Source organism: Lampetra fluviatilis, chromosome 16 (assembly GCF_964198595.1).
Source record: "Lampetra fluviatilis chromosome 16, kcLamFluv1.1, whole genome shotgun sequence".
Taxonomy (NCBI): Eukaryota; Metazoa; Chordata; class Hyperoartia; order Petromyzontiformes; family Petromyzontidae; genus Lampetra; species Lampetra fluviatilis.
In genome coordinates this window covers 1,164,159-1,180,019 of record NC_136290.1, presented here as the reverse complement: position 1 = coordinate 1,180,019, position 15,861 = coordinate 1,164,159, and the positions used below count along the sequence as shown (strand labels likewise).

The following is a 15,861-nucleotide window of genomic DNA, read 5'->3' as shown; positions in this document are numbered from 1 at the left end:
CAATGAATTGGTGGCACTGGACATATTGGGACCCTTCCCACCATCGGCGAGGGGAAATAAATATTTGCTGGTAGGGGTTGAGTATCTCTCCCGTTGGCCGATGGCCTGGCCGTTGCCCGATCAGTCGGCCGCGGCCATCACCGACGCCTTTTTGTTTGGGTACATTATGGACAAGGGGGCGCCGGAGAGACTCCTCACGGACCAGGGCCGAAATTTCTCTTCTAAATTATTGGCTGAAGTGTGCGCAGGCCTTGGGACTAAGAAGATACGGACATCTCCATACCATCCGCAGACGGATGGTATGGTTGAGCGGCTGAACAGGACATTGTCTGCCATGCTTTGCCATACTGTGAGTGAACAGCAATCGGATTGGGATCTGCACATCCCCGGAGTGCTTTCGGCGTACAGGATGACGCCCCATGCGGCTACAGGGTATTCGCCGTTTTACCTTATGTATGGTCGGGAAAACGTGCCTCCGGTGGATGTGCAATTGGGTACTGGGGTGAAGGGACCTCGTAAACCACTCCCTGAATACATTCAGGACACGGTTCGCCGGGTTACGGAGGCGCGGGAAAACGCCCGCGTGGCTACGGCCAAAGCCCAGGCCCGGAACGAGCGGTATGCTCGGCGGTCTGAGGGGGAGTGCCCCTGGAAGGTGGGAGACCTGGCCTGGCTCCATTGCCCGCAGGTGCGGCCGGGGACCTCTCCTAAATTGCACAAACCTTGGCATGGTCCTGTGCGCCTCATTGAGGTTCCCAATCCACAGTCGGCGCGCGTTCAGTTTGGTTCTCGCCGTTGGTTTGTTCATACGTCGCGGTTGAAACCATATGTTGCTCCCCTACGTGATGCGTCATCTCCCAATGTTGCCTTGCCGGGGTCTGTTGCTGCTGACTCTGACTCTTCCCCGCCTGCGTCCATTGATCTTGCTAGAGCGCCTGTCGTACCTGTTCCAGACAGGCCGACCGTGACACCGCGGGGGAGGAGTGGGCCTGTTCGGAGGGCGCCTGCCAGGGCTGCGGGACCTTCAAGCCCGGCGACCCTTCCGACCCCGCTGCAGGCGCATTCGCGGAATACGACCAAGACTGATTCGTCAGGGACACGAGATGTCGGTGGACTTCCAATCGCAGCAGGGGAATTACCCCCTGTCATTTCTCGTGTTCCATCGCGTCCCCGTTCTACAAGTGGGCCGCCGACCGTCCGGGACGGGCCGGCGACCCGCACTCGTTCCAAATCGCTTACGTTTCGTTGATTGTATGTTGTTATTGTTCTTGTTCTTGCCGTCGTATTTATCGCATGCTTTCGTACGTTCGTCGATGTTACTTGTGTGTTGTTCTTGTTGTTATATTGCATGCTTAGTGTCCTTTGAGGGGGAAGGTCGGTTCACCGCATTACGCTTTGGTGTTGTTCAGCCGAGGTCGGCTGGGTTTTTTCTATGGGGGAGGGTGGTGTAATGCGGGCGAAAGCGACCTTCCGGATGTGACGTCACGAGGAGGCGGAGCCAGGTGACGTGGGTGAAAGGTAGGGGGTCCTTAAGCGGGTAAACCGGAAGGAGAAGGCAGTCGGGGTGTGAATGGAAAGGTGTGGGGCCACGCGGGCGTACGAGCCGAGGGGGCACCGTCAGAAGCGGGAGCCAACCCTGGGAACAGTAGGGAGCTACTGGGAGGTGTAAAGCTGCAGATAGAGATAGGCAGTAAGGCTGTGTGTGAGGGGCAGCGGAGTGGCTGCCAAGAGTCGCAGGAGCGACGAGAAGGCGAGACAGCACGAGGCTGTCAGAGCTGCAGCAGGAACAGCCAAGGGAGCTGTGTGAGAGTACAGCAGCGGAGCTGCTGTGGGGCTGCAAGAGCGACAAGAACAGCAGCGGGGCTGCTGATGTGGACTGGAGTGACATCGGAACCAGCACAGAGAGAATAAGAGAGACAGCCGTGTGGGAACGCAGTACGGACCGAATAAAGGACACTGAGCCAGAGATCGTGGTCAAGTCTTTTATTACATGTGTATCAGACCCCCCCCTCCCCCTCTCTCTCCATTGTGTTGGCGTGTGCAGTAATTGGCCGCTTGCGCACAAGCGCTTCCACGTCCGTCGCCCACCCTTTTGGCCTCGCCCCCCCCCCCGCCCCCCCCTCCCTCCCGATACGTTCCATTCATTGGCTACCATAGTCTGATGAGCTCCCCCTAAGTTTGTACCCATCATCATTTTCGTTCTTTTGTCTATCATGTGTATTAGACCTCCCCTCCTCCTCTCTGCCCATTGTGTTGGCGGGTGCAGTGGCTGGCCGCTTGCGCACAATCGCTCCATTGTGTTGGCGTGTGCAGTAATTGGCCGCTTGCGCACAAGCGCTTCCACGTCCATCGCCCACTCTTTTGGCCTCGCCCCCCCTCCCTCCCGATACGTTCCTTTCATTGGCTACCATAGTCTGATGAGCTCCCCCCTCCCTCTCCCTCCCCCCTCAACTCGCTTTTAAGGGATTACATCTTGAATCATTGCCTCACTTGATACAGCTAATCTGGCTGTGACGGTCCCACCTGATGACGGAGACTTGTGTTGCCTCCGAAACGTCGTGATTTTTGTTTTTATTTTATTTTACTTTCTACGTGACTTTACCGAAAAAACCTAAGAAGAGCAGAAAAGATATTTAAAAATGATTATTGTTTGCATCAATACAAGGTTAAGAAATTCATTTCTAATATTTTGATTGACCTTGTGAATATATTGATAACTTTTTAAACATTTAGATACGTTCATATGTTTACTCAATTTTTTTATGATATCAAAAAAAGGAACTTGTCCATATGTGCTTTGGAGAATGTGGGCATCGATCCCACTACCTCTCGCATGCTAAGCGAGCACTCTCCAACTTGAGCTAATTCCCCGCTGAGCTGTTGTGGATGATATCTCGACATAGGCCATAGCACTTTTTGAAAAATATTTAGCAAAATAAGAACAAACTTCACCTTTAAATCTGCGATAAATTAAAACCGACCTAAGCGATACAGGAATCCAGATAGCATTGGCTTCGATCCATCGACCTGTGGGTAATGGACCCATCACGCTTCCGCTGTGACACTCTGATTTCTTGTAAATGGTTGTTATCGACGTCCATGTACGTTATGAGGTGCAGAAAAGATAGTGAAAAATTATCATTGGTTGCATCAATACCTGGTTAAGAAATTCATTTGTAATAACTTAATTGACCTTGTGAATATGTAGTGGTGGTATTGACGTGCGCCGACTGTGACAGTGATGGATCACGGGGCGGCGCGGGGTGCGGGGTTGGGCACGCGTTGTGGGCGTGGTGTGGACGCGCGCGCCGGGAGTGACAGATGACGGGGCGGCGCGGCGTGAGTGGTGAGGCACGATGAGATGTGGGAAAAGAGGATCGTAGCCAGCGCCCGGCGATTGGTCGAATAAGTGGGTGCTCGCAGCGACGTCCGCAGGTGGGGTATAAAGGGGGACGCGCGAGAGCACTCGGGGAGAGTTACCCAGTTGAAGACCCGAAGACGGAGCTGAAGACCTAGTGCCACGAGACCCCTAGTCCCGCGGTCCTTGTGGGGACCGGGGCCCTGTGTGGCTCGGAGGCGAGGCTGTGGGACCCGGGGTCCGACGCCCCCCGTGGGTCGGGCTGGGGACCCACAGTCGAGACGGATACCCCGGGCAGGGAGTGTCCCGAGTAGCTCAGTGGCGTTAGTCGCCGAGTAGCTAAGTGGATGTTGGTCATCCGAGTAGCTCAGTGGCGTTAGTCGCCGAGTAGCTAAGTGGGTGTTTGTCACCCGAGATACTGAGTGGATGTTGGTCATCCGAGTAGCTCAGTGGGCGCTAGTCGCCAAGTAGCTAAGTGGGTGTTTGTCACCCGAGATACTAAGTGGGTGTTTGTCACCCGAGATACTAAGTGGGTGGTTGTCACCCGAGATACAAAGTAGGTGTTAGTCACCTGTGAACGAGTTTGATAAAATAAAGAGTGTGTTACCCGTGAAGTCGTCTCCCGCCGAGTTACTACATTACAAATATATTGATAACGTTTTAAGCATTCGACACGTTCATATGTTTACTCAATTTATACACGCTAACAATAAAAATGGAAATTGTCCATTTGTGCTTTGGAGAATGTGGGCATCGATCCCACTACCTCTCACATGCTAAGCGAGCGCTCTACCACTTGAGCTAATTCCCCGATGAGCTGTTTTGGATGATATCTCGACATAGGCCAAAGCACTTTTTGAAAAATATTTAGCAAAATAAGAACAAACTTAGCCTTTAAATCTGCGATTAATTAAAAACGACCTAAGCGATACAGTAAGCCAGATCGCATAGAATGGCATCGATCCATCGACCTGTGGGTAATGGACCCATCACGCTTCCACTGTGCCACTCTGATTTCTTGTAAATGGCTGTTATCGACGTCTATGTACCTGATGAGGTGCAGAAAAGATATTGAAACATTTTCATTGGTTGCATCAATACCGGTGTAATGCGGGCGAAAGCGACCTTCCGGATGTGACGTCACGAGGAGGCGGAGCCAGGTGACGTGGGTGAAAGGTAGGGGGTCCTTAAGCGGCTAAACCGGAAGGAGAAGGCAGTCGGGGTGTGAATGGAAAGGTGTGGGGTTATGTTCTTTTGTTTGTATTATGACTGCAGGTATTGCGGTCTATGCAAACATGACTCCTTGTAAAAAGGTGTCAGTTTTGTTGCCAGATAGAAGAGTAAAGAACCAATTATCATATTTTAACTGGCAAATGAGGTTCCCATAGTGTAGATGCTTGCCCCGAGCTCTCATACTCTGATGGTGCATTGTCTTTGAGTTGTGTGGCTTTTGGCGTCATCTGGTCCAACCCATATGAGACTAGGCTCTAAGGAAAGCTGTCTCGGGTGTGGATCAATCAACTTTAAGGACAGTGCACATTATCAGAGTTATGTTCTTTTGTTTGTATTATGACTGCAGGTATTGCGGTCTATGCACACATGACTCCTTGTAAAAAGGTGTCAGTTTTGTTGCCAGATAGAAGGGTAAAGAACCAATTATCATATTTTTACTGGCAAATGAGGTTCCCATAGTGTAGATGCTTGCCCCGAGCTCTCATACTCTGATGGTGCTTTGTCTTTGAGTTGTGCGCCTTTTGGCGTCATCTGGTCCAACCCATATGAGACTAGGCTCTAAGGAAAGCTGTCTCGGGTGTGGATCAATCAACTTTAAGGACAGTGCACATTATCAGAGTTATGTTTTTTTGTTTGTATTATGACTGCAGGTATTGCGGTCTATGCAAACATGACTCTTGTAAAAAGGTGTCAGTTTTGTTGCCAGATAGAAGGGTAAAGAACCAATTATCATATTTTTACTGGCAAATGAGGTTCCCATAGTGTAGATGCTTGCCCCGAGCTCTCATACTCTGATGGTGCATTGTCTTTGAGTTGTGCGCCTTTTGGCGTCATCTGGTCCAACCCATATGAGACTAGGCTCTAAGGAAAGCTGTCTCGGGTGTGGATCAATCAACTTTAAGGACAGTGCACATTATCAGAGTTATGTTCTTTTGTTTGTATTATGACTGCAGGTATTGCGGTCTATGCAAACATGACTCCTTGTAAAAAGGTGTCAGTTTTGTTGCCAGATAGAAGGGTAAAGAACCAATTATCATATTTTTACTGGCAAATGAGGTTCCCATAGTGTAGATGCTTGCCCCGAGCTCTCATACTCTGATGGTGCATTGTCTTTGAGTTGTGCGGCTTTTGGCGTCATCTGGTCCAACCCATATGAGACTAGGCTCTAAGGAAAGCTGTCTCGGGTGTGGATCAATCAACTTTAAGGACAGTGCACATTATCAGAGTTATGTTCTTTTGTTTGTATTATGACTGCAGGTATTGCGGTCTATGCAAACATGACTCCTTGTAAAAAGGTGTCAGTTTTGTTGCCAGATAGAAGGGTAAAGAACCAATTATCATATTTTTACTGGCGAATGAGGTTCCCATAGTGTAGATGCTTGCCCCGAGCTCTCATACTCTGATGGTGCATTGTCTTTGAGTTGTGCGGCTTTTGGCGTCATCTGGTCCAACCCATATGAGACTAGGCTCTAAGGAAAGCTGTCTCGGGTGTGGATCAATCAACTTTAAGGACAGTGCACATTATCAGAGTTATGTTCTTTTGTTTGTATTATGACTGCAGGTATTGCGGTCTATGCACACATGACTCCTTGTAAAAAGGTGTCAGTTTTGTTGCCAGATAGAAGGGTAAAGAACCAATTATCATATTTTTACTGGCAAATGAGGTTCCCATAGTGTAGATGCTTGCCCCGAGCTCTCATACTCTGATGGTGCATTGTCTTTGAGTTGTGCGCCTTTTGGCGTCATCTGGTCCAACCCATATGAGACTAGGCTCTAAGGAAAGCTGTCTCGGGTGTGGATCAATCAACTTTAAGGACAGTGCACATTATCAGAGTTATGTTCTTTTGTTTGTATTATGACTGCAGGTATTGCGGTCTATGCAAACATGACTCTTGTAAAAAGGTGTCAGTTTTGTTGCCAGATAGAAGGGTAAAGAACCAATTATCATATTTTTACTGGCAAATGAGGTTCCCATAGTGTAGATGCTCGCCCCGAGCTCTCATACTCTGATGGTGCATTGTCTTTGAGTTGTGCGCCTTTTGGCGTCATCTGGTCCAACCCATATGAGACTAGGCTCTAAGGAAAGCTGTCTCGGGTGTGGATCAATCAACTTTAAGGACAGTGCACATTATCAGAGTTATGTTCTTTTGTTTGTATTATGACTGCAGGTATTGCGGTCTATGCACACATGACTCCTTGTAAAAAGGTGTCAGTTTTGTTGCCAGATAGAAGGGTAAAGAACCAATTATCATATTTTTACTGGCAAATGCGGTTCCCATAGTGTAGATGCTTGCCCCGAGCTCTCATACTCTGATGGTGCATTGTCTTTGAGTTGTGTGGCTTTTGGCGTCATCTGGTCCAACCCATATGAGACTAGGCTCTAAGGAAAGCTGTCTCGGGTGTGGATCAATCAACTTTAAGGACAGTGCACATTATCAGAGTTATGTTCTTTTGTTTGTATTATGACTGCAGGTATTGCGGTCTATGCAAACATGACTCTTGTAAAAAGGTGTCAGTTTTGTTGCCAGATAGAAGGGTAAAGAACCAATTATCATATTTTTACTGGCAAATGAGGTTCCCATAGTGTAGATGCTTGCCCCGAGCTCTCATACTCTGATGGTGCATTGTCTTTGAGTTGTGCGCCTTTTGGCGTCATCTGGTCCAACCCATATGAGACTAGGCTCTAAGGAAAGCTGTCTCGGGTGTGGATCAATCAACTTTAAGGACAGTGCACATTATCAGAGTTATGTTCTTTTGTTTGTATTATGACTGCAGGTATTGCGGTCTATGCACACATGACTCCTTGTAAAAAGGTGTCAGTTTTGTTGCCAGATAGAAGGGTAAAGAACCAATTATCATATTTTTACTGGCAAATGAGGTTCCCATAGTGTAGATGCTTGCCCCGAGCTCTCATACTCTGATGGTGCATTGTCTTTGAGTTGTGCGCCTTTTGGCGTCATCTGGTCCAACCCATATGAGACTAGGCTCTAAGGAAAGCTGTCTCGGGTGTGGATCAATCAACTTTAAGGACAGTGCACATTATCAGAGTTATGTTCTTTTGTTTGTATTATGACTGCAGGTATTGCGGTCTATGCAAACATGACTCTTGTAAAAAGGTGTCAGTTTTGTTGCCAGATAGAAGGGTAAAGAACCAATTATCATATTTTTACTGGCAAATGAGGTTCCCATAGTGTAGATGCTTGCCCCGAGCTCTCATACTCTGATGGTGCATTGTCTTTGAGTTGTGCGCCTTTTGGCGTCATCTGGTCCAACCCATATGAGACTAGGCTCTAAGGAAAGCTGTCTCGGGTGTGGATCAATCAACTTTAAGGACAGTGCACATTATCAGAGTTATGTTCTTTTGTTTGTATTATGACTGCAGGTATTGCGGTCTATGCAAACATGACTCCTTGTAAAAAGGTGTCAGTTTTGTTGCCAGATAGAAGGGTAAAGAACCAATTATCATATTTTTACTGGCAAATGAGGTTCCCATAGTGTAGATGCTTGCCCCGAGCTCTCATACTCTGATGGTGCATTGTCTTTGAGTTGTGCGCCTTTTGGCGTCATCTGGTCCAACCCATATGAGACTAGGCTCTAAGGAAAGCTGTCTCGGGTGTGGATCAATCAACTTTAAGGACAGTGCACATTATCAGAGTTATGTTCTTTTGTTTGTATTATGACTGCAGGTATTGCGGTCTATGCAAACATGACTCCTTGTAAAAAGGTGTCAGTTTTGTTGCCAGATAGAAGGGTAAAGAACCAATTATCATATTTTTACTGGCAAATGAGGTTCCCATAGTGTAGATGCTTGCCCCGAGCTCTCATACTCTGATGGTGCATTGTCTTTGAGTTGTGCGCCTTTTGGCGTCATCTGGTCCAACCCATATGAGACTAGGCTCTAAGGAAAGCTGTCTCGGGTGTGGATCAATCAACTTTAAGGACAGTGCACATTATCAGAGTTATGTTCTTTTGTTTGTATTATGACTGCAGGTATTGCGGTCTATGCAAACATGACTCCTTGTAAAAAGGTGTCAGTTTTGTTGCCAGATAGAAGGGTAAAGAACCAATTGCCATAGCACTTTTTAATAAATGTCTATGCAAAGCCACAGAAAACTTTACCTGTAGATCTGCAATAACTAAAACCTAGCTAAGAGTGATGAAAAAAAGTGTTAGCAGAGATTGGTTTCGATCCATCGACCTCTGGGTTATCGGCCCAGCACGCTTCTGCTGCGCCACTCTGCTTTCATGGAAATGGGTTTTATCGACGTCTATGTAACTGATAAGCAGCCGAAAAGATATTGAAAAATATTCTTTATTGTTTGCATCAATAGAGGGTTAAGACATTCATTTGTAATCCTTTGACTGACCTTGTGAATATATTGATAACTTTTTCAACATTCGATAAGTTGATTTGTTGCCTCTATTTCTACATGCTAATATCAAGGCACGCATTACCCATTTGTGCTTTGGAGAATGTGGGTATCAATCTCACTACTTCTCACATGCTAAAAGCGCGCTTTACCACTGGATCGAATCCCTCGCTGGGTTGTTTTGTTTGTTTATCGCAACAAATGCCATAGCACTTTTTAAATCCTTTATATTAAGTTCACTTGCTTGCTTGCTTGCTTACGACCATGCAAATCTTTCGGTCGTTTTTTAACCCACTTCCCGTGATCCAATCGAGCTGACATTTTGCACACAGACTCGTTGTGCGTGACAATGTATTTTGGTGAATATTTTTTTCCAAAATGTTACACTTTTTAAGAAAAAATAAATTATATTTTATTACCAATTGCTTAATGGTGGCAGCCATTCATCTGATACATAGGTGGCAACCATCTCAAGCCAGAGGACGAGAGGACTCTAGCCGCCACGCATATAAAGGATTTATAGTGAAAAACTTTGTTTTTACGGGTTAAATTTTTTAATAAATGTCTATGCAAAGCCACAGCAAACTTTACCTGTAGATCTGCGATAACTAAAACCTAGCTAAGAGTGATGAAAAAAAGTGTTAGCAGAGGATGGTTGAGATCCATCGACCTCTGGGTTATGGGCCCAGCACGCTTCCACTGCACCACTCTGCTTTCATGGAAATGGGTTTTATCGAGGTCTATGTAACTGATAAGCAGCCAAAAATATATGGAAAAATATTCTTTATTGTTTGCATCAATAGAGGGTTAAGAAATGCATTTGTAATCTTTTGTTTGACCTTGTGAATATATTGATAACTTTTTCAACATTCGATAAGTTGATTTGTTGCCTCTATTTCTACATGCTAATATCAAGGCACGCATTACCCATTTGTGCTTTGGAAAATGTGGGTATCAATCTCACTACTTCTCACATGCTAAACGCGCGCTTTACCACTGAATCTAATCCCACGCCGGGTTATTTTGTGTGTTTATGGCGACAAATGCCATTGCACTTTTTAATAAATATCTATGCAAAGCCACAGCAAACTTAACCTTTAAATCTGCTATAACTATGACCTAGGAGTTGAATCTCTTCTTTGCCCGCTTTGAGGTGACACCACAAGGGACAGCATCACCAAACCTCACGGTCCACAGCAGCTTAAACCTCACAGTAGAGGAGCATGAGGTGAGGCACACGCTGCGGGCCGTCAACCCGAGGAAGGCTGCGGGACCTGATGGCGTCCCGGGACGTGTGCTGAGGGACTGTGCTGACGAGCTGGCTGGAGTCTTCACAAGGATTTTCAACCTGTCTCTGGAACAGTCCACTTTACCACCCTGCCTAAAGTCCTCCACCATAGTCCCCCTGCCCAAAAAAACCCACATTTCCAGCTACAACGACTACCGGCCAGTAGCACTCACGCCAGTGGTGATGAAGTGCTTTGAAAAACTGGTCCGAGTCACATCATAGGAAGCTTGCCCCGAAACCTTGACCCCCACCAGTTTGCCTACAGAGCGAACCGATCCACGGAGGACGCCGTGGCCACAGCACTACATGCTGCACTGTCACACCTGGAGCAGCAGGGGAGCTATGTGCGGATGCTCTTCGTGGATTACAGTTCTGCGTTCAACACCATCCTCCCACACAAACTGGTGGAAAAACTGGGCGACCTGGGGATTCCACATTCCACCTGCATGTGGATACATAGTTTCCTCTCGGGCCGCAGACAGAGGGTCAGAGTGGGCCGTCATACATCCACAGCCCTGAGCCTCAGTACCGGCTCGCCCCATGGCTGTGTACTGAGCCCCCTGCTCTACTCCCTCTACACACATGACTGTGCCGCCGTCAACCATAGCAACACCATTGTGAAGTTTGCTGATGACACCACAGTGGTGGGGCTCATCTCTGGGGGGGATGAGTCTGCCTACAGGGACGAGGTGGAGCGGCTGACAGCATACTGCAGGGGCAACAACCTGCTCCTTAACACCGCAAAGACCAAGGAGCTCATAATAGACTACAGGAGAAAGAAAACGGACACTCCACCACTAATCATCAGCGGGGACTGTGTGGAGAGGGTGGCAGACTTCTGCTTCCTGGGAGTCCACATTGGGGAGGGCCTGACCTGGAGCGCCAACAGCACTGAGCTTCTGAAAAAGGCCCAGCAGAGACTTTACTTCCTGAGAATTCTCAGGAATAATACCATCACACAGAAACTGCTGGTGTCCTTCTACCGAGCCTGCATCGAGAGCATTCTCACATGCTGCATCTGTGTATGGTACACCAGCTGCACAGTGGCTCTTAGGAAAGCGCTCCAGAGGGTCATCAACACAGCCCAAAAGATCGCCGGCTGCCATCTCCCCACACTGGAAGAACTACACAGTTCACGTTGCATCAAAAAAGCACAGAACATTATAAAGGACTCTTCTCACCCTGGACACTCACTGTTTGAGCTGTTGCTATCATGCAGACGATTCAGATCAGTCAAAACAAGGACAAACAGATTCAAACAGAGCTTTTATCCTACAGCGATCACCACACTCAATAATGCTAATTAATTATTAAGTAATAGTATTTTCAATTGACTGTGAAATAGAGATGTGCAATGACAAAATGTAACCTTATGTGGGTATGTGGGTATACTTGGGCTGTTTTTTATATATAGTATAAATTGATTATCTTTCATTTAATTTTTCATTTTTATTTTCTTGTTTTATTTAATTTAAATTTATGAATGATGCCCTGACTGGTGAGCATTTTAAATTTCGTTGTACTGGTGACAATGACAATAAACGATCTATCTATCTAAGAGTGAAGAAAAAAACGTGTTAGCAGAGGATGGTTTCGATCCATCGACCTCTGGGTTATGGGCCCAACACGCTTCCGATGCACCAATCTGCTTTCATGAAAATGGTTTTATCGACGTCTATGTAACTGATAAGCAGCCGAAAATATATGGAAAAATAGTCTTTATTGTTTGCATCAATAGAGGGTTTAGAAATTCATTTGTAATCTTTTGTTTGACCTTGTGAATATATTGTTAACTTTTTAAACATTCGACGAGTTGATTTGTTACCTCTATTTCTACATGCTAATAAAAAAGTCACTTATTACCCATTTGTGCTTTGGAAAATGTGGGGATCAATCTCACTACTTCTCACATGCTAAAAGCGCGTTTACCACTGGATCGAATCCCTCGCTGGGTTGTTTTGTGTGTTTATCGCAACAAATGCCATAGCACTTTTTAAATCCTTTATATTAAGTTCACTTGCTTGCTTGCTTACGACCATGCAAATCTATCGGTCGTTTTTTACCCACTTCCCGTGATCCAATCGAGCTGACATTTTGCACACAGACTCGTTGTGCGTGACAATGTATTTGGTGAAGTTTTTTTTCCAAAATGTTACACTTTTTAGGAAAAAAAAAATTATATTTAATTACCAATTGCTTAATGGTGCAATGCAATCATCTGACCCATAGGTGGCAGTCATCTCAAGCCAGAGGACGAGAGGACTCTAGCCGCCACGCATATAAAGGATTTATAGTGAAAAACTTTGTTTTTACGGGTTAATTTTTTTAATAAATGTCTATGCAAAGCCACAGCAAACTTTACCTGTAGATCTGCGATAAATAAAACCTATCTAGGAGTGATGAAAAAAAGTGTTAGCAGAGGATGGTTTAGATCCATCGACCTCTGGGTTATGGGCCCAGCACGCTTCCACTGCACCACTCTGCTTTCATGGAAATGGGTTTTATCGACGTCTATGTAACTGATAAGCAGCCGAAAATATATGGAAAAATATTCTTTATTGTTTGCATCAATAGAGGGTTAAGAAATGCATTTTTAATCTTTTGTTTGACCTTGTGAATATATTGATAACTTTTTCAACATTCGATAAGTTGATTTGTTGCCTCTATTTCAACATGCTAATATCAAGGCACGCATTACCCATTTGTGCTTTGGAAAATGTGGGTATCAATCTCACTACTTCTCACATGCTAAACGCGCGCTTTACCACTGGATCTAATCCCACGCCGGGTTATTTTGTGTGTTTATGGCGACAAATATCTATGCAAAGCCACAGCAAACTTAACCTTTAAATCTGCTATAACTATGACCTAGGAGTTGAATCTCTTCTTTGCCCGCTTTGAGGTGACACCACAAGGGACAGCATCACCAAACCTCACGGTCCACAGCAGCTTAAACCTCACAGTAGAGGAGCATGAGGTGAGGCACACGCTGCGGGCCGTCAACCCGAGGAAGGCTGCGGGACCTGATGGCGTCCCGGGACGTGTGCTGAGGGACTGTGCTGACGAGCTGGCTGGAGTCTTCACAAGGATTTTCAACCTGTCTCTGGAACAGTCCACTTTACCACCCTGCCTAAAGTCCTCCACCATAGTCCCCCTGCACAAAAAACCCACATTTCCAGCTACAACGACTACCGGCCAGTAGCACTCACGCCAGTGGTGATGAAGTGCTTTGAAAAACTGGTCCGAGTCACATCATAGGAAGCTTGCCCCGAAACCTTGACCCCCACCAGTTTGCCTACAGAGCGAACCGATCCACGGAGGACGCCGTGGCCACAGCACTACATGCTGCACTGTCACACCTGGAGCAGCAGGGGAGCTATGTGCGGATGCTCTTCGTGGATTACAGTTCTGCGTTCAACACCATCCTCCCACACAAACTGGTGGAAAAACTGGGCGACCTGGGGATTCCACATTCCACCTGCATGTGGATACATAGTTTCCTCTCGGGCCGCAGACAGAGGGTCAGAGTGGGCCGTCATACATCCACAGCCCTCAGCCTCAGTACCGGCTCGCCCCAGGGCTGTGTACTGAGCCCCCTGCTCTACTCCCTCTACACACATGACTGTGCCGCCGTCCACCATAGCAACACCATTGTGAAGTTTGCTGATGACACCACAGTGGTGGGGTTCATCTCTGGGGGGGATGAGTCTGCCTACAGGGACGAGGTGGAGCGGCTGACAGCATACTGCAGGGGCAACAACCTGCTCCTTAACACCGCAAAGACCAAGGAGCTCATAATAGACTACAGGAGAAAGAAAACGGACAATCCACCACTAATCATCAGCGGGGACTGTGTGGAGAGGGTGGCAGACTTCTGCTTCCTGGGAGTCCACATTGGGGAGGGCCTGACCTGGAGCGCCAACAGCACTGAGCTTCTGAAAAAGGCCCAGCAGAGACTTTACTTCCTGAGAATTCTCAGGAATAATACCATCACACAGAAACTGCTGGTGTCCTTCTACCGAGCCTCCATCGAGAGCATTCTCACATGCTGCATCTGTGTATGGTACACCAGCTGCACAGTGGCTCAGAGGAAAGCGCTCCAGAGGGTCATCAACACAGCCCAAAAGATCGCCGGCTGCCATCTCCCCACACTGGAAGAACTACACAGTTCACGTTGCATCAAAAAAGCACAGAACATTATAAAGGACTCTTCTCACCCTGGACACTCACTGTTTGAGCTGTTGCTATCAGGCAGACGATTCAGATCAGTCAAAACAAGGACAAACAGATTCAAACAGAGCTTTTATCCTACAGCGATCACCACACTCAATAATGCTAATTAATTATTAAGTAATAGTATTTTCAATTGACTGTGAAATAGAGATGTGCAATGACAAAATGTAACCTTATGTGGGTATGTGGGTATACTTGGGCTGTTTTTTATATATAGTATAAATTGATAATCTTTCATTTAATTTTTCATTTTTATTTTCTTGTTTTATTTAATTTAAATTTATGAATGATGCCCTGACTGATGAGCATTTTAAATTTCGTTGTACTGGTGACAATGACAATAAACGATCTATCTATCTAAGAGTGAAGAAAAAAACGTGTTAGCAGAGGATGGTTTCGATCCATCGACCTCTGGGTTATGGGCCCAACACGCTTCCGATGCACCAATCTGCTTTCATGAAATGGTTTTATCGACGTCTATGTAACTGATAAGCAGCCGAAAATATATGTAAAAATAGTCTTTATTGTTTGCATCAATAGAGGGTTAAGAAATTCATTTGTAATCTTTTGTTTGACCTTGTGAATATATTGTTAACTTTTTAAACATTCGACGAGTTGATTTGTTACCTCTATTTCTACATGCTAATAAAAAAGTCACTTATTACCCATTTGTGCTTTGGAAAATGTGGGGATCAATCTCACTACTTCTCACATGCTAAAAGCGCGCTTTACCACTGGATCGAATCCCTCGCTGGGTTGTTTTGTGTGTTTATCGCAACAAATGCCATAGCACTTTTTAAATCCTTTATATTAAGTTCACTTGCTTGCTTGCTTGCTTACGACCATGCAAATCTTTCGGTCGTTTTTTAACCCACTTCCCGGGATCCAATCGAGCTGACATTTTGCACACAGACTCGTTGTGCGTGACAATGTATTTTGGTGAAATTTTTTTTCCAAAATTTTACACTTTATAGGAAAAAATAAATTATATTTCATTACCAATTGCTTAATGGTGGCAGCCATTCATCTGATCCATAGGTGGCAACCATCTCAAGCCAGAGGACGAGAGGACTCTAGCCGCCACGCATATAAAGGATTTATAGTGAAAAACTTTGTTTTTACGGGTTAAATTTTTTAATAAATGTCTATGCAAAGCCACAGCAAACTTTACCTGTAGATCTGCGATAACTAAAACCTAGCTAAGAGTGATGAAAAAAAGTGTTAGCAGAGAATGGTTTCGATCCATCGACCTCTGGGTTATGGGCCCAGCAAGCTTCCGCTGCGCCACTCTGCTTTCATGGAAAAGGGTTTTATCGACGTCTATGTAACTGATAAGCAGCCGAAAATATATGGAAAAATATTCTTTATTGTTTGCATCA

General features: G+C 46.0%; 1 non-coding gene across 1 annotated transcript; it reads right to left on the bottom strand.

Annotated features, from left to right (window-relative positions):
* Window positions 1-4,096: 4,096 nt before the first annotated feature.
* Window positions 4,097-4,169, bottom strand: TRNAA-AGC (transfer RNA alanine (anticodon AGC)). Its single transcript has one exon. It is a non-coding gene; the product is annotated as a tRNA-Ala (tRNA).
* Between the last annotated feature and the right edge of the window lie 11,692 nt (window positions 4,170-15,861).